Source organism: Herpailurus yagouaroundi, unplaced genomic scaffold (assembly GCF_014898765.1).
Source record: "Herpailurus yagouaroundi ecotype Mexico unplaced genomic scaffold, PumYag 140, whole genome shotgun sequence".
NCBI lineage: Eukaryota > Metazoa > Chordata > Mammalia > Carnivora > Felidae > Herpailurus > Herpailurus yagouaroundi.
The window spans coordinates 12536081-12559702 of NW_024412395.1; the positions used below are offsets into that span (position 1 = coordinate 12536081).

At 41.3% G+C, this 23622-nt stretch overlaps 1 non-coding gene across 1 annotated transcript; it reads right to left on the reverse strand.

The window, feature by feature from the left end:
* Window positions 1–20934: 20934 nt before the first annotated feature.
* TRNAQ-UUG (transfer RNA glutamine (anticodon UUG)) lies at window positions 20935–21019 on the reverse strand. The gene has a single exon. It is a non-coding gene; the product is annotated as a tRNA-Gln (tRNA).
* Window positions 21020–23622: the final 2603 nt, after the last annotated feature.

Consider the following 23622-nt stretch of genomic DNA (forward strand, 5'->3'; position numbering starts at 1 on the left):
GTGGCAAGGTCAGGATGGCACAACCCATGGAGAGTTCTAGAGGTGGCTAATAGAATATGGTGTTCCTAGAGGCAAGAGGTACAAGCTGAAAATGAACTTATGCTACCTGTTAGCCCCATTCAAGGCTGTCTCTGAAAAACAGAGCAACGGGAAAACTTTTTAGGAGCAAAGATTTAAGTGCTGCACCAGATCTTGTTTAGGAATAGCATTGGCCTTAGATAAGAACACACATAAACTCTTGGTGAATGTCTTCACTTGCTGGTCAGGGATTTGGGATGAGAAAGGCTGAAATATCAGGAGCGTGAAGGCATGTGGACGGACCTACAGGAGTGAGCATGTTAATGCCATCAGTGAGCCTCCGCCATGGAAAAGCCACTAAACAGCCAGAGAGAGAGGTAGTCTTGTCTGGTTCATGTCAACCAACCTCTGTCATTAGCCACGCTAATGCAGGTACCAGGGGCTCACGAATGAGTGCCATGGTGGAAGGGAGTGGATGTGCGTAAGGCCAGCAGCAAGGACTTTCTCTTACCAAGGCTGACCTAACAATGTTGCTGTCAAGTGTTCAGACTTCCTGCAACACAGCCGGATCCTGAGCCCCTGCTGTAACACCATTTCTCGAGGACAGCAACCCGCCATTTGGTGGTAATTGATTATGTTGGCCCCCTTTCATCACAGAAGGACAGTGATTTGCCTTGAGTGGGATCAACATATATTCCGGATATGGTTTTTCTCTCCCTGCACCCAATGCCTCAATCAGAAGTAGTACTCAAGGAATTACAATGTGTTACCCATTGACAAGGGATTTACATAATATTATCCAAGATGAAGGGAGCCACATTACGGCAAAGGAGGTGAGGGGGTGGACATGTGGCCATGGAATCCTCCGGTCACATCACGTAGCACACTACCCAGAAGCTGCCGGCTTGGCAGAATGACGAAGTGGACTTCGGAGGGAGCAGCTGAGCATTAGCTTGGGGGATTCAGAATATACTCTAAATTAAAAACAAACAAACAAAAAAAAACCCCAATACTCTTAGATTATAAGGGTCTGAGAAACAAGAGATCGAAGTAGGAATGGTGACCCATTTGGGGAGTTTGTGTTTCTTGTCTTTTTGCGTGAGTTCACAAGTCTGTTGGTCTTGGCTCCCAGAGAGGGAATGCCTCTGAGTAGGGGATATAGTAAGAGTCCATTAAGTTTTAGTCTCAGGTTTCTACCTATCTTCTTTGGACTCTCCATGTCAAGAGGCCAGCAGGCAAGTAAAAGAATCATTACCTGGCAGGGATCATTGACCCTGATGGTCAGGAGGAGGCAGGGCTGCTATTCCATAGTGAGGACAGGGGAAGAGTTTGTCACACAGGTGATCCATTGGGGCATCTCTTGGTAATCTCTTGCCCAACTTGACATAAATGAATGCATGTGGAGCTTGAGAAGGGCCTAATGACTAGGGGCTCAGAAGTCTCAGGGATGAGGGTCTCAGTCAGTCCACTATGTAAGCCACCCAGACCAGCGAAGTGCTAACCAACAGAGGCAGAAATCTCGGATGAGTAGTAGAACACAGAGACAATGACTTTCACTTGTGGGCTTGAGAGCAGGTGTAGCAGCAGGAGATATGGTTCATCCCACAAGCCTTCCTCCCAAAGTTTCCCTAGGAAATAGGATCAGCCCTGAATCCTGCAGGAACTATTCCCAAGTGGGGTGAATATAAGAAGTAGCAAGTATATCTAAACATAGTGATGTAATGGAAACCACACTCTCCAGTCCCCTCTCACCTCCCAACTCCTATAATAGACACATTCACCCCTCAGCTGCTGAGAATGTCAGCTGTTGAAGGCTGTATCTTTCTGGCATTGTCTTTCCCCTTTTGGAGTTACCGTAACCCAAGTTCACGCCCCTTACAGGGGCTGCCTGCATTTAATATTGGTTGAAACTGGGGTACAAATGTTTAGCCTCCTTACCTTAACTGGTGGCAACTTTGAAGGGCTATAGAGCTTTAGATCTCCCTGTAGAATCTTCTGGGACTTCTCTTGAACCTGTATGGTGGTTCAGCTCCTCCCTCTGCCTACCGCATCCCTCATTCCCTTACAGATGCTGTTCCCAAACATATTCCCACCTCCCCAACTTCCTATGTATAAACCGTCAACTCAAAACCTGTTTCTAGGAACCTGAGCTAAGACAGAACAGTAAGGACATTCTGAGACAAGTAGGAGTTTCCTTTAAATCTTATCATGTATGTGGATGGTGGCTCTTTTTTGTCTCACACAGGATTGGCCTTCCCTTTAATGAAATGTTTTCCTTAGAATAAAAATGAAGTTCTGGGAGAGTAGGTACCTCAGTAGATATGACTGATTTAATTCCTCAGCAAATGGGCACAGTCTTGATGATTAGTATATTTACTTTGTGGTGTCTAATAAAGTTGAGAGGCTCTAAGAATTAATGTTTATTTTAACAAAAACCAATGGCTCATGGTTTGAGTCTAATTAATATTAATTCTAATTCATAGATTATATAAAAACTGGTGAAAAACCATGGTAAAATCAAAACTTGACTTTGGAATTAGAGAAGTCAGGATTTAAATTCCAACAGGCCATTTACAAGATGTGTGTTCTACAAATGACCTTTGCTGAGCTTTGGCTTTGTTAATCTCTAAAAATAAAATAACACTTACTTTTGTGTGTGTGTGTGTGTGTGTGTGTGTGTAAGAATTAAAGAAGACAATGTCTATAGAATCCTTAGGTCTGTGGCCTTTATATTTAAAAGAATTTTTTTAATGATTATTTATTTTAATAATAGAGAGACAGAGAGAGAGAGAGACAGAGAGAGAGAGAGACAGAGCATGAGTTGCGGAGAGGCAGAGAGACACAGAATCCAAAGCAGGCTCCAGGCTCTGAGCCTTTCAGCACAGAGCCTGATGTGGGGCTGGAACCCATGAACTGTAAGATCATCACCTGAGTTGAAGTCGGACGCTCAACCGACTGAGCCACCCAGGCGCCCCAGGTCTGTGGCCTTTAAACATGATCGAAAGACTCATGTTTGTTCAACATGCAGCATGGATCTTCATTAAGCAACAAGTATTTATTATGTGCTCGGTCCTGTGTCAGGTGCTTAGGGTAAACATATGGGCAAGTACAGTTCCTATTCTGAAGGAGCTGATACTTCAGGGTAAGAGACATACATATAAAGAAGAAGGAGCTATATTAAAAATTGTCCTAGTCCATTTGGGATGCTATAACAGAGTACCACAGACCGGGTAGCTTACAAACAACAGAAATTTCTTTCTTACAGTTCTGGAGGCTGGGAAGTCCAAGAGCAAGGTGGTGGCAGATTTGGTGTCTGGGGAGAGTCTGCTTCCTGTTCACAGACAACTGTCTTCTCACCATGTCATCACGTGTGAAGAGAAAAGGGAGCTCTCTGGGGTCTTTTTTACAAATATATTAATCCCGTTCATGAGGACTCCACACTCGTGACTAATCACCTCCCAAAGGCTTCACCTCCAAATACCATCACATTGTGGGGTTAGTTTCAACAAGTGAATTTTGGGGGGGCCCAAACATTCAGTCGAGAGCAGTTTGTTCAGCTTGACGGATGGTAGTGCTATACATTTTCCAGTGGTATTTTTGAAGTAAGCAGGGCTGGATTAAGGATGTGGTACTTAGATGGGTTTCCAGGGAGCCAATCTGTGAGGTATCGAAACATCCCTGGGTATGATAGGGAAGATTGTACTTCTTGGACCTCCTCTAGGGACTGGTGAATTACACATGCTTGGGACCGGAGTGGAATTGCTGGGGTCCGTAGTGGTGACAGTGAGCATTACTGCTCTTGTCCTCCTCTGTGTGCCTGCTTTGTGGTTGTCTGTAGTCCCTCCCCCAACCTGGCCTCAGGGGAACATTTTGAAAATATTATTTTGAAGGAGCAACTTTATAAGCCTACCGTGGGTGTCTACATGCCTCAATCCAGGCCATTGCATCATCATTTTGAGTAAAGAAAGCAAGGTTTAGAGTCAAGGTTACAGCTGGTTTGTAGGTGGCAGAACCATGCCAGGGACTCGGTCCTCTCAGACCCCGGCTTATTCCTCAGGCCCTCCCTCAACAGTTAAGCACATGACTCTAAAACACTGGCAAAACAACAACAACAACAACAAAAAAACAGAAAACAAAAAACAAAAAACAAAAAAAAATGAGGCATATAACAGCAGCGTGAGCTTTCAGCATCAGTTTTATTTAAACCATCTTTGTGGCGGCCATTTTGTTGTCACAGTTGCCCCGACCAGTGAGATGGATACGGGGTGTTGGGGCTGCAGCTGTTTGTCTGATCATTTAACCTTCGGAAGCAGATTTTATTAAAGTGTTCCTGTTGCTGAAAATGAATTACAGAGCTTTCCTTTTTCTGGAGGAAATAAGAGTGCCCAGATGAGATTACATGGCTTCCTATGATATCTAAATAAGATTAGTTTGCTGAAGATCACATTAAAATCCCATTAAAGAGACGGTTCCGCTCCAGACCCCCTTCTCCTCAGGCGAGTTCTGAGCAAGTTGATGAAAATTGTCCAGGGATGACACACAGACATCGAGCACCCTGTGGAGACATAGGAGTAGGGGGCGGAAACAGTCCCCCAACTGCGTTCATCGAAGGAGATGGTCTGTGTACATGGCCCATTACTTACAGATGACAGTTCTGACTCTAAGGAGGGAAGACTTCAGGGAGGAAATGTAATAAGATAAAAGGATCAGGGGACAGAGGCATTGAGGTCATCCCCAGAGACGGTCCAGGAAATCATTAATTCATTTTCTTTCTGTGACAAGGGTAATAATATTAATGCGTAAGTATTTATAGGCTTCCCTCCAGCCTGCTTCCACGGGGGAGGGATCCTTTGCTCTCAGGAGGCCACTCAGCCTGCATTTTGGTGGTGCTGAACTAAGTATCAGTTAACTTTGGTTGGTGCTGAGCAAAAGTTAAGTTGATTTTCATCAGGAAGGGATGCTGGCAATTTCTGCAATGCCCAGACAGGGCCAGCCAGTGGTTCTGAGTTTTGAAAGGGCAGAGGAGAAGCCTGGGAGAGGAAAGGAAGGGGAATTGAGGGAGGATATTGTGATAGCTGGGTCTTCTGAGGAGTTAGGTAAACAAGATCTGCAATACAATTACCCTTGTCATCTCTTCAAGGGGCTTCTTTGAAGATATGCAGCACTTTCCAGTGATTATTTTTTTTGGGGGGGGGTGTGGAATTGACGTTTTTTGAATGGTCACCGGTTAGCCATGAAATGACCACATTTCATTTGTTCACTAATTTAATTACCAACTTTCCTTCAGTGCTAGGCGTTTATTAGAGATACAGAGAAGATGGGTCATCGACCTTGCTGCTTAAGGGGTTCACAGTTACATTCTGGGGGTGTGTAAACAAATACACACAGTTTGGTTCCGTAGGTGTTTCAGTGGAAGCCAGCACAGGGGGCAGAGGGGATAATGGGAAGAGGTATGTTCACTGGACAAGCAGAGAAAACTTCACAGAGGAGTCCTGGGTCATGACAACTCTGAGGAGTCAATCTGCCTAAGGCTTTACTAGATCTTCGGTTTGGGTGTTTCTTCATTTAAAAAAAAATTTATTTAATGTTTATTTATAATTGAGAGACAGACACCGAGCGCAAGCAGGGGAGGGGCAGAGAGAGAGGGAGACGCAGAAACCAAAGCAGGCTCTAGGCTCTGAGCTGTCAGCACAGAGCCTGATGAGGGGCTCAAACCCACAGACAGTGAGATCATGACCTGAGACGAAGTCAGACACAACTGACTGATCCACCCAGGCGCCCCAGGGTGTTTCTAATTGGCTGCAAAAGCACCTGGTCCCTTTCTGGTTCCTTCCCCCATCCTGTGGGGGCCTGATGCTGGGACTTTTTACAATTTTCTCCAATGGTGGGAGATGGCGACTTTTATCAAAAAATAAAAGTAATAAGGAGCAATCTTGAATATATAGTGCCCCCTGTGAAACAAAGGTTTTGAGGGTCTTCATGAGAATGGCATTATTAGGGCACACATTTCATTTCTCAGCATATGTCTTTATTAATACCATGTAGCTTTTGTCGTTACTAAGTGGGAAATGGAATCGGATTCAGTCATTTGGAATTCCTTTGCCTATTTATTTCTTTTTATTTTGAAAGGAGTATAACCTGCATGTGAAAGTTTCATTGAAACACTTCAGGCCACTTCTTTTTTATAGCCTCATGAGCACGGTTTAGTGAAACATAAAATAACAATAGACATGATGGGTTAATAAAAAAAATTAGCTCTTTAGGGACCCCTTGGTGGCTCAGTTGGTTGAGCTTCCACTTTGGCTCAGGTCATGATCTCACGGTTTGTGGGTTCGAGCCTCACATCAGGCTTTGTGCTGACAGTGTGGAATCTGCTTCAGATTCCGTCTCCCTCTCTCTCTGTCCCTACCTCACTTATGTTCTCTCTCTCTCTCTCAAATATAAATAAACATTAAGGAAAATCAGCTCTTTAAAAATATATATATATAAATCTTACAGAAAAAAAAAAACAAGCTTCACACACACACACACACACACACACACACCTATGAGTAAAAACACCAATTTGCTAAAAGCACTTTTTTTTTTTTTTTTGGTGGGGGAGGGCAGCGGTATCATTTGGAATGGGGATGAATTTTCTTCTTTATATTTTTTAAATGCTTCCAAATTTGCTAAATATAAACATGTCTTACTAATTTGGTAGCTAGAAAAAAAAAAGTCTTAATGTGAATTTGGTACAGAGGTCAACCAGACAAGTCAATGTGTCTGCTCTTGTAAGAATTCTAGCTCAAATCACCCCAGGTTTTGGCATTGTTAATTTTTTCATAGGCTGCTTTTGAAAGATGAAATTAAGCCTTCAATCTTTGACATTTGTGTTCAACTAAGTAGCAGTTACTGGAATTGTGGAAACAGACACCACACTCTCTCTAACAGTGGTAGTGATAGCACATTTGATGGGCACGGTGACGATGATGTTCATGGCACCAAAAGGCTGTGGATCCCTGCAGAGTTAAATGGGGTCAGCTCTGAACTCTACCTTACAGGTAAGGAAATAAAAATTTTAGAGCTTTATTCAAAGCTGCTCATTTCTCCAAGGTCATCCACCACAGACGGAAATGAACCAGAACCCAAGTCTTCAGATTTCTAGTTAATTTCTCTCTCCACTACCCCATGCTATTATTGTTATATTATTGTTAATGTTTCTTTGCCTGCCAGGAACTACATTGATTGGTTTTCAGTGTGTTCATTCCAGCCTTTTTAGACTTTAATGTTTTTGCATGCTCATGCATGAACTTAGGTGGTTAATCCTGGAAAATGAATTCATTTCTTTCTTTTTCTTTTTTTCTTTTTTTTCACCTGGAGGTAGCACCTGGTAACAGCAGTTTTCTTTTTTTTAGCTTTGATTTGAATCACTTTCAATATAGACTGGGCATTTGTGTTTATTTTTAAAAGTAGACCTTATTAGGACATACATTTCGCTGCTCAGCACACTTCTTTGTTAATACCATGTAGCTTTCTTTGCGGTTGTCACTAAGATGGGAAATTCAATTCAGTAGAAACTGCTGATTGAACTTTTATATGCAACTAAGTGTACAATTGTGTAGATGCTATTTATGGGCATAACTGTTGTCCTGTTTGTACTGTGGAGCTGGGTGTGTCATTTGTGTGATGTTGGAAGTGAAGGCCATTTACTCTAAGTCGCAAAAGAGGTCTGAACAGAAAGGATAAGTGTCATCAAATTTATTCAGAGAACTGAAGATTCCCAGATTTTGTTTTTGGACCAGTTGTGAAGAGGGCTAATACAAAATTAATCCAGTTTCTATGTTGTAATTCAAATAGGTCCTTATGACTTGAGTGACTAAGTATAAGCAGTTGAGATTGCAATGTTCACCTTGCTCATCCTTATTAAAGATTCTGACTTGGGAGAGGATGCACGTCAGGCATCTATTTTCACCAGCACCTTGCAGTTGTCATGAGATTGATGAATTGTATTCATCCTCAATTTTCTTTACTGTGTTTATCTTCAGACGGATTAACTTTGGTCAGATAGTCTATCCTTCCTATGTTGAAATGGACAAACAGTGATTCATTTCCTGCTATTTGTTTTATTTATGAAAATGAGTTTGACCCAAATGTAAATGCATTATGTGCCTTTGACTTTCTGGAATATTTTAAACTTCGGCTTCAGAAAAAAAAAAACCTCAGCCAGATTAAATAAGGGCAAATTAATAATAAATGCATGACTTAAACAAAGTACAATAGGAATATTTTTTTTGGAATTGAAAAATGGCTTAGTTGGGTTCTCTACCAGTGAGATGACACACGTTTCTGAATGGGTCTATAGGTGTCGCTGTTGAGATACATTACTGAAATTAGCTTTGTGCAGTTTTGAATCTGAGAAAGGGCTTCCGGGATGCATTTTATATAGTGCTTTTGACTAACTCTTGTACTATACATATATATATGTGTGTGTTTGTTTGTTTGTTTGTTTGTTTATTTATTTTTCTGATACAAGCATAGTACTTGAGTCTGAGTCTGATTTCCTGGCACAATTAAAACAACTAATTGAACAAATTGAATGTTCTGTTCTTTTGGAGCAAAGAAATCACTTTGGACAAGGACATATAGGTAGAGTGGAATAAAGTATAGAAATTATTCATTAAATTTTGCCTCACTATTCCTAGCTTAGTAGTTTGTAAAAATTAATGTTTTATTATTCTTCCCATGCTCAACATGCACTGACCAGAACCTGTGGCCAGACCTTCTGCATGCAGGGGTTCACTTCCAGATGGTATGTTTTCTTCATTAGGAATAAAAACAGCGTTTACCGATATTCCTGGTTTCCTGAAGGGAGTTCCTAAGTTAGAACCAGGATAAATGTCAACCTCTTGGGACTTTATAAGAATTCTCCTCTTACTGTTTTTATTCATGTAGGAATTTGAGAATTTTGGGACATCCCTTAGCGAGACTAAACCTCAGGAGATTAAGGGGTGATCTATCATTTGTTCATATAGGTGTGCTTCTAAGTTCTCTGTTTCTCAAGCTTCCCCTCCCAACCCATATTGGAATTAATTAAACTATTAAGTAGTTCTTGCTCTTCTATTGTGTACATTTCATTTTTTCCCCAGAGGTTAGTGATACAAAGGAACACTGGGAATAATTCTTACCTTTAAGAATCTTAGTGTTCAATAGCAAAGAGAGACAAGTTGAGTAAAACAGTAAGAAAGCTAAGGGATTAGTTCATGTGAAATCTAAAGAGGAGAACTGCCACATTGGCTTGGGAGTCTAGGAATGTTTCAAAGATAATTTTGTTGAGTCCAGCTGAATAGAGTTTACTGCGGGGATAGGGTGGTGGGGGGAGATAGGACCATTTGAGGTGGATGGAACATTACTTACAAGGGCCACAGACACAAAGCACCGGGTGTACTGGGGACAGTGGGTAGTTAGGTGTGGCTGAAGTCCAAGGATGATAGTGAGGTGGGGAAGGTAGTGTTTCCATGGTGCCCCTTCTATGGGATGCTCTGTGTTTCAGCAAAAGAACTGACCTCAGCGGTTAGACCACAGATATTCTGTTTACTTTATTTTTCTCCCAGCAAACTTAGCTGCTCACAGTCAACTCCTACAAACAGAAGAAGGCAGGTTTCTGAATGAACAGTTTCTGTATCAGAGTTGACACTTGTCATTTGTTTTTTTCTTTTTTAAATAGTCAGTGTTTGGACTACTTACTGGTCTTGGCAGATGAGGAGGTCAAATGCAAGGACCGCATTGCTGGATGTTTTGTGACTGATGTGGTTAATTAAATGATTTCTGTTAAAAATGGGTATGAGGTGTTTTGCTTTGCACTGAACGTTAGCCAGCCTTTTGTAGCTTATACAAAACTGCCTAGTACTTATGTAGTTCTTACTATGTGCCTGACACTATTTTAGATACTTTACATATATTAACTAACCACCCTGAAGAGTATAAAATCATCCCGATTTTATACATACAGAAATGAGGCACAGAGGATTGGCAGATTTGTCCAAAATCACACAAGTAACAAGTGAAAGAGCTGGGATTTGAACTTGAGTAGTTTGGTTAAGGTTACACATTGTCTAGCAACTGGATATTGCATATTAGCTTAATCGTACTATGTAAAAAGATAGTTACTTTCAGTAACTTTTAGTTTATGGGGATTAGGGACAAGTATAAACTTAATTTGGATGGGTTTCTGGGAAAAACAGCTGAGAGAGATTCAAGGCCAAAGAAAGTGGGGAGTGGGGAAACTAATAGATCCTCTGATCAGTTTAGGAAGTCTCCCTGAATGAGTGATTTCTTTATTTTTGGGTAAAGAAGCAACAAGCTTTGGAGGGGCGCCTGGGTGGCTCAGTTGGTTAATTAAGCATCTGATTCTTGATTTTAGCTCAAGTCGTGATCTCAGAGTCGTGGGGATGTGAGCCCCGCGCGGGGCTTAGCATGGAGCACGCAGCACAGAAACTTCTTGGGATTCTCTCTCTCTCCCTGTCTCTCCTTCTGCCCCTCCCCCGCTGTGCTCACTCTCTCTCTTTCAAAATAAATAAATAAACTTAAAAAAAAGAGAAACAACAAGCTCTGGACAAAACTTTCTGTAATCTTCTCAGAAATTATTTTCTAAGTAGCTTCTAGGAGGAGTCTCAACTGGATGTACCCAGCTCAAGAGTTTTGGCAAACTACGAATATTACAATTTATTTCATGTTTATAGAATGAGAATGGGATCCTTGGGGCTGTACAGATTCAGAAAAGACATCATTCCTGCCCTAAGCGTTTACAATTCAAACGGTCAGGTTTGAAATATTTTACCAGAGCCACATGTTTGAATGTTGCACATCACCTGCCCTTCTCTGCTTCCCTCCATTTTAATTTAGCACATACTCCCAGGGCAATCCACACTTCAGTATCAGCCACACTGATTTTCCTCCATGTTTTAGTCAGGAAAAAGTGGAATGTGCCTAAAATATTCTTTTTTTTCTCTTCAGCAGTACATTTCTCTATATCTCAGAAATGATATTCACCAACTTCTACGTATGTGGCAATCAGCTTTTCCATTAGCTTTCCCTGTTAAAGCTGAAATGTCAAATCAAGAAGCGAAGGGATGAGAAAAAAGTGGTAGGAAGGTCCATTTACCCACAAATTCCCCACTTGCAGTGCTGGCCACATGTATGAGTGCAGGAGGTGATTTAAATGCTTCTGGAAGTTTTCTGAGAGCCTGTTATAGATAGGCAGATGTTTTCATGTGGGGGAAGGAGCTTAAGATTGGTGAACGCCCAGAAGATGGACAAGAACCAGGCTCATCCCTCTGCACGTTTTATGTCATTTAATCTTCTCAGCTGATAGGGAGGACAAGCCCTATTTTATGGTCAAGAAATCTGGGGCTCAGAGAGATTACGTGACAGGTTCAAGGCCACACAGCTAGGAGAGGTGGGGCTGAGACTAGAAATCTTGAGGCTCCAAAGCTGTGTGAGCTGTCTAAGGTGGACAATGCATGCCATTCAGAGTCAAATATTGTACTCCTCTCGCCACATCAGTGGTTACTCCCATTACTTGTCCTGTTATACTAACTTCTATTTTCGAGACAGGTCATCAAGATTACTTGTCCAGCTTTCTCCTGTTAATATTGCACTTGCCAAAGGCAGTATTATTATTGAGACTCTCACTTAAATCCGATGTGATTTGATCCTGTATTCTATCCTTTTCCAAAATCAGGGGAGAAACTGGCAACACAAGTTATTCCTAACTCCAGTCCCCCTCACAAGAAGACCAGCTGGCAACCAGACAGAGATAAGACACCAGTGTGAAAACTCCAGAACCTGGGCTGAAGCTGTGACCCCCACCTGGATCACAGAGACCAAGAAGGACTGCATTAGAAGGGCAAGAGGAACAATTTCACTTTGACTGCATTGTCCCTTCTCCAGGCCATCATCGTGCCGCACCGAGAGGGCCCCCATGGGCCTACAGTTTCTCCAGTGGGAAAAGAGAGCCCAAGGTGGAATACAGCTCCCCTCATGCTGTGAGGCACTCCGCAGAAGGCCCCCCTGGGTCTTGCCTCTTGGGGATTTTTGAGGGGTGGAATTTATAGGGCTTGACCACTAGGCACTGGGGATCAGATGGAGACAGAAAAGGTAGGCAGAGATTATAGCAATCAGTGCTCAAATCTAGGCAGATTGTGTTCTTGCTTGTGGTGGCATCTGAGGAGGGATCCTAGCTGGCCGTTCTGCCAAGCCAGTAGCTCTATCTATCCAGGGAGTTTGGCCAGCAGTTCTGTCTGATTTGAGTCCCTAGCCAATGGGCTGTACTGGCTATAGAGACTGTTCTACAGGCAAATGAAGCAAATTCACATCTTTGCATAACAGAAGAGCATAGCCACCAGTCCTACTTGACCAGGAAGCCTGGCCAGGGAGCCTGGATAGACATGCAGCCCAACCAATAGACCCATTCAGGCAGGGAGTCAAACCTGCATCCCTGCCCAACTGTTGAGCAAAGCCTATGGTCCTACAGAACCAGGGAGCCTGAGCAGTGACCTTGGGCAGCTCTGGAGCCCAGCCTATGGCCCTGTCTGACTGCTGAACATAGCCTGTGACCTCAACCAGGCAGTGATACCACCCAGTGGGCTCACCCAATTGCAGAGCATAGCTTGTGGGTCAATCTGAGCAGGGAGCCTGGAGAGTAGGCCTGCCCAACCACAGAGACCACACAATTGCCAACTTTAGGAGACAGCTGGAGGTCCTGCCCAACCAGAGAGCCTGGGCATGAACTTTCTCAACAGTGAGTACAGCCAAGGGCCTATTTGATTTCAGCTCAGGTCATGATCTCATCGTCATGAGGTCAGGCCCTGCATCAGCATCCATGCTGGGTGTGGAGCCTGCTTGGGATTCTCTCTCTTCCTCTCTCTCTGCCCTCCCCCACTTGTTCTCTCTCTCTCTGTCTCTGTCTCTCTCTCTCAAAATAAATAAATAAATAAATAAATAAATAAAATAAAGAATTTCAGTGAACTAAAGAACATGGAGATAACTAAATGAAATTAGGAAAAAAACCATGAACAAAATGGGAAGTTTATTTCAATAAAGAAATAGAAACCATCAAAAAAGCCAACCAACCAACCAAAAAAATCTAGAGGCTAAAGAATATAATTCAATAGAGAGCTCAACAGCAAACTCAACCAGCCAGGAGAAAGAATCAGTGAACTCAATGAGAAGTCATTTGAAATTATCCAGTCAAAGGAACAAAAGGAAAAAGAATGAAAGAGAGGAAAGAAAGCCTACAGGACTTATGGGATAGAATCAGAAGAAACAATATAGGCATTATGGGAACTGCAGAAGTAGAAGAGAAAGAGAAAGGGATAGAAAGTCTATTTAAAATAATACTGGCTGAAAAACACAGGTGAGAAATGGCCATCCAGATTCATGAGGCCAAAGGACCCCAAATGGGTTGAACTGAGAAACATTATAATTAAATTGTTAAAAGACAAAGAGAGAATTTTGAAAGAATCAAGAATTTGAAAGAATTTTGAAAGAATGGCCTTCAAGGAAAAGGCCATTTGTCACATGCAAGGGAGTCCCCATTGACTATAAGTGAATTTCTAGGAGAAAATTTGCAGGCTGGGAGAGAGCAGGATGATCCAAATACTGAAAGAGAGAGAGAAAAAAATCCTGTAAGTCAAGAACACTATACCCAGCAAAGCTGTTTTTCAGAATTGAAAGAAAGGTATCAATAAAACAAAACTAAGGGAGTTCATCACCATTAGACCAATCTTACAAGAAATGCTAACGGGCATTCTTCAAGCTGATGTAAAAGGATGCTAATTAGCATCACAAAAACATATGAATGTTTAAAACTCACCGGTATAGGTAAATATATAGTAAAAGTCAGATTCTTTATTATTGTAATAATAGTGCACAAAGCACTGACAACTCTCATTTAAAAGTTTAAAACTGACATTAAAATTACTCTAACTTGTAATTTGTTATGGGATGCACAATATAAAAAGGATGTAAATGTAACATTAATAACCCAAAGAGTGAAGCGTGTTGGCAGGGGAGTGAAAGTATAAAGTTTTTGTATGATATCAAATTAAATTTTTATCAGTTTAAAATCAAATGTTGTAACTATGAGATATTTTATGTAAACCTGGTAACCACAAAGGAAAAAATGTTTGGATGCTACATAAAACGTGATAAAGGAGTCAAAGCGAAGCACCACCAAATAGGCATTGAATGACAAAGGAAGACAGCAAGAAGAAGCAAGGAACAAGGGATCTACAAAACAGTCAGAAAATGGTTAACAAAATGGCAACAGTAAGTCCTCACCTATCAGTAATTACTTTAAACATAAGTGAATGAAAGCCTGTAATCAAAAGACATAGAATGGCTGAATGGGTTAAAAAAAATAAGATCTAACAATATGCTGTCTATAAGAGACTCACTTTAGCTTTAAGGACACATATAATCTGAGAGTGAAGAGATGGACAAATGTATTTTCAGAAAAAAAAAGCAGAAATTGCTACCCTTTTATCAGATTGAAATAAGTTTTAGGCTAATAAGGCTCAAAGAGACATTATCATTATATAATGATAAAGAGGTTAATTAATCAAGAAGACATAACAATTGCAAATATTCATGCACCCAACATCAGAGAACTTAAATATCTAAAGCAGATACTAAAAGAACTAAAAGGAGAAATAAACAGCAATACATAAATAGTTGGGGACTTTAATACCCTACTTTCAATGGTGGTCATTGAGAGAAAGAAAATAAGGAAACAAGGAACTGAAAAATACTATGAATCAAATGGATCTATTAAACATATGCAGAAATTTCCAACAGCAGCAGAATACATGTTTTTCTTTAGTACACATGGAACATTCTCCAGGGTGAATAATTTTAAAATGAGTCTTAAAAAATTTAGGAAGATTGAAATTATAGTAATTATCTTTACTTATCACAATGGTATGAAACTAGAAATCAATACCAGGAGGAATGCTGGAAAATTCACAAATCAATAAATGTGATACATATCATTAATAGAATAAAATATAAAGCCATATGATCATTCCAATAGAGGCAAAAAATACATTTGACAAAATTCAACATTCTTTTTTTTTTTTTTTTTTTTGGATAAAACTACCAAAAAAGTTAGGTATAGAAGGAAGGTATCCAAACCTAATAAATCCCATATATAACAGTCCCACAGCTAACATTATACATAATGTTGAAAGATTAAAAGCTTTTCCTCTAAAATCAGAATCAAGATAAGGATGCCCATTCTGATTCCTCCTATTAGACAGAGTACAACCAGAGTACTCTGGTCTTAGCTAGAGAATTTAGTCAAGAATAAGAAAGGCATCCAAATTGGAAAGAAAGAAGTAAAAATGTGTCTGTTTGCTGATGATATGATGATCTTATATATAGAAAATCCTAAAAAATCTACCAAATGGAACTAATAAGCCAATTCAATAAAGTTGCAGGATACAAAATCAATATATAAATATCAGTTGCATTTCTTTTTTCTTTTTTCTTTCTTTTTTCTTTTTATTTTTTAATTTATTTTTGAGACAGAGAGAGACAGAGTATGAGCAGGGGAGGGACCGAGAGAGAGGGAGACACAGAATCCGAAGCAGGCTCCAGGCTCTGAGCTGTCAGCATACAGCCTGATGTGGGGCTCAAACTCACGGACTGTGAGAACATGACCCGAGCTGAAGTCGGACGCTCAACCGACTGAGCCACCCAGGTGCCCCTATCAGTTGCATTTCTATACCCACAATGAACTATCTGAAAAAGAACAATCTCATTTACAATAGCATTAAAAACAATAAGATACTTATGAATAAATTTAACCAAGGAGGTGAAATATCTGTACACTAAAAGCTATGACATTGATGAAAGAAATTGAAGAAGGTATAAATAATAGAAAGATATCTCATGTTCATGGATCTGAAGAATTAATATTGTTAAAAATGTTCATAGTCCCCAAAGCCATCTATAGATAAAATGCAATCTCTATAAAAATTTCATGGCCTTTTTTGAAAGAAATAGGAAAAAAAATCCTGAAGTTCATATGGAACCAACCACAGAAGACTCTTAATAGCCAAAGCAATCCTGAGAAAGAAGAACAAAGGTGGAGGCATTGCACTCCTTGATTTCACACTATATTACAAAATATATTGATTGAAACATATGGTGCTGCATAAAAAGAGACACATAGATCAACGGAAGAGAATCAAGAGCAAGAAACCCAGTGCATATGCTGTCAACTAATATTTGACTAAGAATATTCAATGGAGGAAACATAGTGTCTTCAAAAATTGGTGTTGAAAAAACTGGATATTCATATGCAAAAGAATAAAACTGGATTACTGTCGTACAACGTTCACAAAAATGAACTCAAATGAGGCACCTGGGTGGCTCAGTTGGTTAAGCGTCCGACTTCAGCTCAGGTCATGATCTCACGGTTTGTGGGATTGAGCCCCGTGTCAGGCTCTGTGCTACAGCTCAGAGTCTGGAGCTTGCTTTGGATTCCGTGTGTCCCTCTCTTTCTGTGCCTCCCCTGCTCTTGTTCTGTCTCTCTCTCTCAAAAATAAACAAACATTAAAAAAATTAACTCAAAATGGATTAAAGATGTAAACATAAGACTTGAAACCATAAAGTTCCTAGGAGAAAACATAAAGAAAAGCTCTTTGATATGGGTCTTGGCAATGATTGTTTTGAATCTGATACCAAAAGCACAAGGAACAAAAGCAAAAATAAACAAGTGGACCGACAACAAACTAAAAGGATTCTATGAAGCAAAAGAAGTGAACAACACAATGAAAAGTCAACCTCTGGCATGGGAGAAAATATTGTAAGTCACATATCTTAAAGAGGTTAATATCCAAAATATGCAAGGGGCTCATGCAATTCAATGGAAAAAAAAATCTGATTAAAAATGGGCAAAGGACGAGAACAGACTTTTTTTTTCTTTCCTAAAGAAGACACACAAATGGCCAATAGGTACATGAAAAGATGCTCAACATCACTAAGCATCAGGGAGAGGCAAATCAAATACACAATGAGACATTACCTCACACCTGTTAGAATGGCATTCATCAAAAAGATAAGAAGTAAACGTTGGCAAGGATGTGGAGAAAAGGAAACAGTTGTGCACGATTGGCGTAACTGTAAATTGGTTCAGTCACTATGGAAAACACTATGGAAGTTTTTCAAAAAATTAAAACTGGAACTACCATATGACCCGGCAATCCCACTTCTGGGTGTATAACCTAAGGAGATAAATTCATTACCTCAAAGAGATCTATCTGACCCATGTTTATGGCAGCATTTTGTTTTCAATAGCTAAGACATGGAAACAATCTAAGGACCTGTTTACAGGTGAATGTGATGTATGTAATGAAATACTATTCAGTCATAAAAAAGAAGGGGATTCGGTGCACTTGGAGGGCTCAGTCGATTGAGCATCTATCTTCAGCTCAGGTCATGATCTCGCGGTTCATGAAGTCAAGCCCCACATCGGGCTGGCTGTTGTTAGTACAACCTGCGTCAGATCTTTTGTCCCTCTCTCTCTGCCCCTCCCCCACTTGCACTCTCTCAAAAATAAATAAAACATGAAAAAAAAGTTTATTAAAAAGAAGGAAATTCTGCCACTTGCAACAACATGAACGAAGAGGTAATATTATTTAGCCATAAAAAAGAAGGGATTTCTGCCATGTGCAGTATTAATGGACCTTGAGGGCCTTATGCTAAGTGAAACAAATCAGAGAAAGACATATACTGTATGATTTTACTGATACGTGGAATCTAAAAAAACAGAACTCATAGAAACTCATAGTAAATTAGTTGGTGGTTGCCAGGAGTGGGTGGGGAGGGTTGGGTGAAGCTGGTCAAAGCTTCAAGAGTACGAATTTCTAGTTAGAAGATGAATCAGTTTTGAGGATGTAATGCACAGCGTAGTGACTGTAGCTAACAATATTGTGCTGTATATTTGGAAGTTGCTAAGAGGGTAGATCTTAAGTGTTCTCACCACATATACAAAAATGGTAACTATATGAGATGATGGATATGTTTATTAACCTTATGTGGTAATCATTTTGCAATCACATCATTGCACTCTATATCTTAAATTTACATGATGTTGTTTGTCAATTATAGCTCAATAAAGCTGGAGTAAGAAAAAAGGCAGATGAAAACCTCTCCTTGGCACTGGACATCACCCCATGCTGTGTGCAAGGGATCAAGGTGACATACTCCCTAACTCCTAGACATGGAGGTCTGCCTACATCAGGGAAGGCTGACAGAGTTCATAGCTTGATAATCAATTACAATGGTAGCAGAGATTGGGGGTAGCCATCTGAGGTTAAGAATGGCTCAGGACTTGTTAGCAGGACAGAGATTGCAGGGTGACCAGGTGACTTCTCCATCTGGCTGGTCTCTTCTGTGATGAGTAGAAGTCCCTTGGGTGCCATGTGGAGCTTACATGTCATAGACCTCTGCACCGTGGTCTTTATGATATTCTGGTTTAATTATCCTGGGTTGTTTTCTGATGATAAAATAGCAGTTAATCCCTGTTCCTAAGGCTCGGCACCAATAATTGGGCGTTAGTAATTTGAAATGATCTGTCCATGCATTCACACGCTATTGTTCAATTTTCAATTTATAAACAAATGTGAAAAGAACCGACCCTTAGGTAAGTTGATTTCACAGTTGAAACACTAGAATCAGTCTTAAGAAAGATTTGGCTCCGGTTCAGAAGTTCTAACAATTTGTAATATAAATGGCTCACCGATTTAGTCAATCGATCTCAACAAACATCCATTGTGGGCAGGACACTCTGCTGGGCACTGCGGCCCTGTTGTGAAGAGATGTCAGGTGGATCCAATGGATTCTATTTTTTTTTAATTTTTAATTATTATTATATTTCTTCCTTTTGCATGGTCAATGGGGGGCTTTAAAATCTCTGTAAATGGACATTCGGGGCATAGTTCCAAACTTCTCATTACATTAGTGCTTGGCAGATGATCAAAGACTCCAAGAGAAGTTCAGATAACTAAAGGAAAAAAATAAAAACAAAAGCACCCAAACCCCAAACAACAACAGCCATGAAACTGTAAGGGGGAATCTGGTGGGATTCGAAAAGAATAGTAAATATCTGGGGCACCTGGGTGGCTCAGTCAGTTGAGCGTGGGACTCTTGATTTCTGCTCAGGTCATGATCCCAGGGTTGTGGCATTGAGCCCCGAGTTGGGCTCTGTGCTGAGCGTGGAGTCTGCTTAATTCTCTCTCTCTCTCTCTCTCTCTCTCTCTCTCTCTCTCCCTCTTTCTCTCTCTCTTTCTCCGTCTGCCCCTCTCATTTGCTTGCACTCTCCCTCTCTCTCTAAAACAAAAACAAAAACAAACCCCCCCCAAAACAGAGTAGTAGATATATTCAAGTGGGTTGATGCTCAGGAGCATAATTTCATGGGGGTTGGGAGTGGTTTTGCCATTAACTAGAGATTTCATTAGGATATCTCTTAATGTCTGGGAGCTTTGGTTTCCTTATCAGAAGAGATTCTTGTTGGAAAAGTCCTCTGACCCACGTTTGCTACCCATTGTGCTGGTCTTCTGCTGCCTTGTGTACAGATTCAACTGGCCTCTGTCCTTGTTCCCCAGCCCCCATCCATTGTCCCCTACCCAAGGGCATTGCTTCAGCGATAATCCCCTCTCTCTAACACTCTTTTTTTTTTTTTCTTTTCCTGGATCATACCTATGAGCCTACAACCTGCTTTCCTATCTCCCATCTTAAATAACAGCTCCCATATCTCTCATCTCTTCGGGCTTTCACTCTATTTTGCCTTACAGCGCTGCTTCTCAAAGTATGGTTAACACTTCCTCAGCATCTCCTTTCTCGTGAGATACCTCACAGCCAGCTTCCATCCCTGATGCAGCAGGGGACTCATCTTGCTCTTGTCAAGGAGCACAGTGCTCAAACTTTCCCAATTCCAATGCTCGATTTTCCTTCCATCATCTCGTTTAACCAGTTTCTCAGCATCTTGAAATAGTTCCTCACAACTTCTATCTTAAACCATCTTTTTCTCAGGGCTTGTAGGTCTCACCCTTCCCTAGGTCCCTGCCTATCCTGTTGGTTCTCTCCTTCCTCCCCTGTCATGGACCCCACTCTTCTTCATGAACTTTAAAGGTGAGAGAGTCCCAGGGCTTAGTCCACTACCTTCTTCTCTGTCTCTCTTTCCTCCCCTAGATGAGCACCCCCTGTTCGTGCAGTGAAGACCTACACAGAAGATTCCTCCAAACATTGAGATCATGACTGACCATCCCTTTCTCATTCACCCGCAGCTGAATGCATCATCAAGTCCCAATGACTCCTACTCTGACATATGTTTCCAAACTGACCTCTTATTCCCATTACCTTGACCACCTGGCTCACATCACATTCACCCCTCATCTGGAGTGCCGCAAAAACTTCCCTTCTGACCTCCCTGTTTCCACTTTTCATCTTCCTGTGGTCTGTTCTCCCCATGGCTGCCAGAGAGATCTTTCCAAAGATAAATCTGATCATGTCACTCTCTTGTCTAGAACATTCTAGTAACTTCCTATCACACTTAGAAAGAAATCCTATGCCTTACTATGTTCTATATAGCTTTGTATTATCTGTCCTCTGGCTGTATCCCTGATTTCATCTCCTATGCTCCTTAAACCTGCCAAGAAACTATGCTGACTGTTCTTATTTTTGCCCTGAATGTTTGCTGTCTTTAGAGCACACTTCCATATCATGTCTGTGGCTCACTTTCTTTTTTTATTTTTTATTTTTTTTAACATTTATTTATTTTTGAGACAGAGAGCATGAACAGGGGAGGGTCAGAGGAAGAGGGAGACACAGAATCTGAAACAGGCTCCAGGCTCTGAGCTGTCAGCACAGAGCCCGACGTGGGGCTCGAACCCACGGACCGCGAGATCATGACCTGAGCCAAAGTCGGACGCTCAACCGACTGAGCCACCCAGGCGCCCCTGTGGCTCACTTTCTAACTTCATTTAAGTCTGTGCTCTAATGTCACCTCCTCAGAAAGGCCTTCTGTGGTCCTTCTATGTGATACCACCTCTACTCTCTATCTACTTACCCTGCTTTAGTTTTCTTCCCATGCTAATCACTCACATATTCTATATTTATTTGTTTATTGCCTCCCCCAGTAAGATATAAACTTCATGGCATCAGGAACTTTGTCTCCCTTTATTCATCCCTGTATCTTCAGTACTTAGAACTTTGCCTGGCATATAAGAGATGCTCAATAAATCTCAACTGACTGAGTGAATGATATAATTATTGAATGACAGGAATAATGGCAACTGACTTCAATAGACTTTGCTGCTAGAGGATTGTATCCTTTCGGATTGTAATTTCTGGGATTGGGTGAATGGGGGATATAGGGAGACTCAGAGGCAGCCTTTCAGATTAGCACTGATTCAGGGATAATAGTTATAATAGTTAACAATTACCTAGTGCTTACTATTGGCTGGATGTTCTAAGCATTTATATATATTAATTTTTACGGCAAATTGATGAAGGTAGTTATTATTTTCTCCATTTTACGGATGAAGAAACTGAGGCATAGGGAGGTAAGTAACAGCTCAAGATTACACAGCTTCTAGGATAGAGATTTGAATCCATATGATCTGACTATGATCTGAAGCCACTATTTTAACTACTGTACTGTGTTGCATTTTTGGACTAACGGAAAGTGGTCATGAAAGGAAGAATCTTCCTAAGCTCTGGTTATGACATAAAGAACCAAGTGGTGGCTTCAAACCTGTCTTTCCAGCCCACAGTGAAATCTTACTGATTCTTTTTCAGAGGACCATCAGTACCATCTTGGCTTAATTAGGGGTGGGGGCTGAGCTTCCCTTTGCGTCCCCTGGTGGGCCCTGGCATAGTTTTTTTGTTAGTTGGATCTGGAAAGTCATGGTGCGATGAGGCAGAAACAGCATGGGTTTGGAATCAGGTAGACCTAACTGTGAAACTGTCTGTGACCTTGGCAGGAATCTTTCTTCTGAATCTCAGTTTCCTCTTCTATAAAGTGGACATAATAATACTGACCTTGCCCAGCTGTCATAAATTTTGGAATTTATTGGTGAAAAGTACATGCCTGGTATATGGCAGGTATTCAAACAATCACAGATATATTATTATTATTATTATTATTATTAATTATTATTATTTATAATAGCAATCCTTGACAAAATTGTCATTATGAGCAAAAGTTATTTAAGGTGTTCTTTTCCTTTTGCTTTGAGCCTGTTCCTCTGGTAGGGACTTGATGCTTACAGTCCTTCCCCTTCCCCCCATATTGGCTGGGATCACCACTCTTCCTGATCCAGTGTGCCATGCCCGGATGGGAATCCCCACTACTGACCTTGTCTCTTTTTCATGGGAAGCTCCATCTATGTGTCCTCTGGACTTTGTAACTATTAGTCTACCGTCCTGTGGTGCTCCCTTCATGGTGTCTCATATCATAATCATTTGCACTAATGTCTTATCTTTCCAATTAGAATATATATTTAACACTGGGCACAGAGAGGGCAACTGATAAATACTTGTTAGGTAATGAAGATATGACCTTGAACAGTGGAATTATCACAGAACTTGCTTCCATTTATTGGACACATATTAGATCAGATCCCATTATCTCAAATTCTCACAGTGAGGATAGTATCATTTTATCTTCTTTCAAGTTGGGGAAACTGAGGCTAGGATACCAAGTGGTCTTCTAAAATCGCCCAAGTAGTAAGTGGTGAGAGCATGGGTGGACGTGTGTGACTCCTAAGTCTGTCGCACGGCCCTCCATCTGACTGGGAGAAAAGGCACCTGTAAGACTCAGGCAACCTTACCCTGTAGCCCACTGTCACAGGACCCACGGTACTGTGTCCTTGGGGCCCAGGTGCTGTCAGGGCTGGGGTAGAGCAGTGGTTGTGGTCAGAGGGAGGTGCACCAGCATGTGGGAACTGAGCATGGCCTTTGATGAAAATGGCGGATGTGTGCAGGAGGAGAACGGGTGTGCAGGACTGAAGAAAACCATCTGAGGATGTAGTCTAGTTCGGGCTGGGGGGCCATTTCTCCTGAGTGGCAAAGCCCAGGAAAGAAAAGGCCAACATACTTTGGTTCTTTCATACCCTTGCAAGCTGTTAACATTTGAATGAAGCACAGTGGTGGGGCATGGGAAGGAGAGGTTCTGAGCATTCTGCAGGAAGGTGACAGGGACACAGGTGCCCAACACATTGGGAGGCATCTGACCAAACGGACCCCGGCAGGCTCTCCGTCTTACTCCCACTGCTTTGAAATAGGAATCTCCATCTCAATTCTTGTCTAAAATGCTGTGTGGAGAGCTCTCTTGTTTCGTTCAGTGTTTTGCAGAGTGTGCGTCCCTAACCTGCAGCAAAGGAATCAGCTGGAACTTGTCAGGGATACATCTTCTCCGGTCCCATCCTAGACCTGCTGAATCAGAACCCAGGGGTGGAGCTCAGCTGTCTGAGCCTTAACAAGTCCCCTGGGTGATTCTGATGCTCAAATTTGAGAATCCTAAGTACACGCCACTGTCCTGAGATTATAATTCTC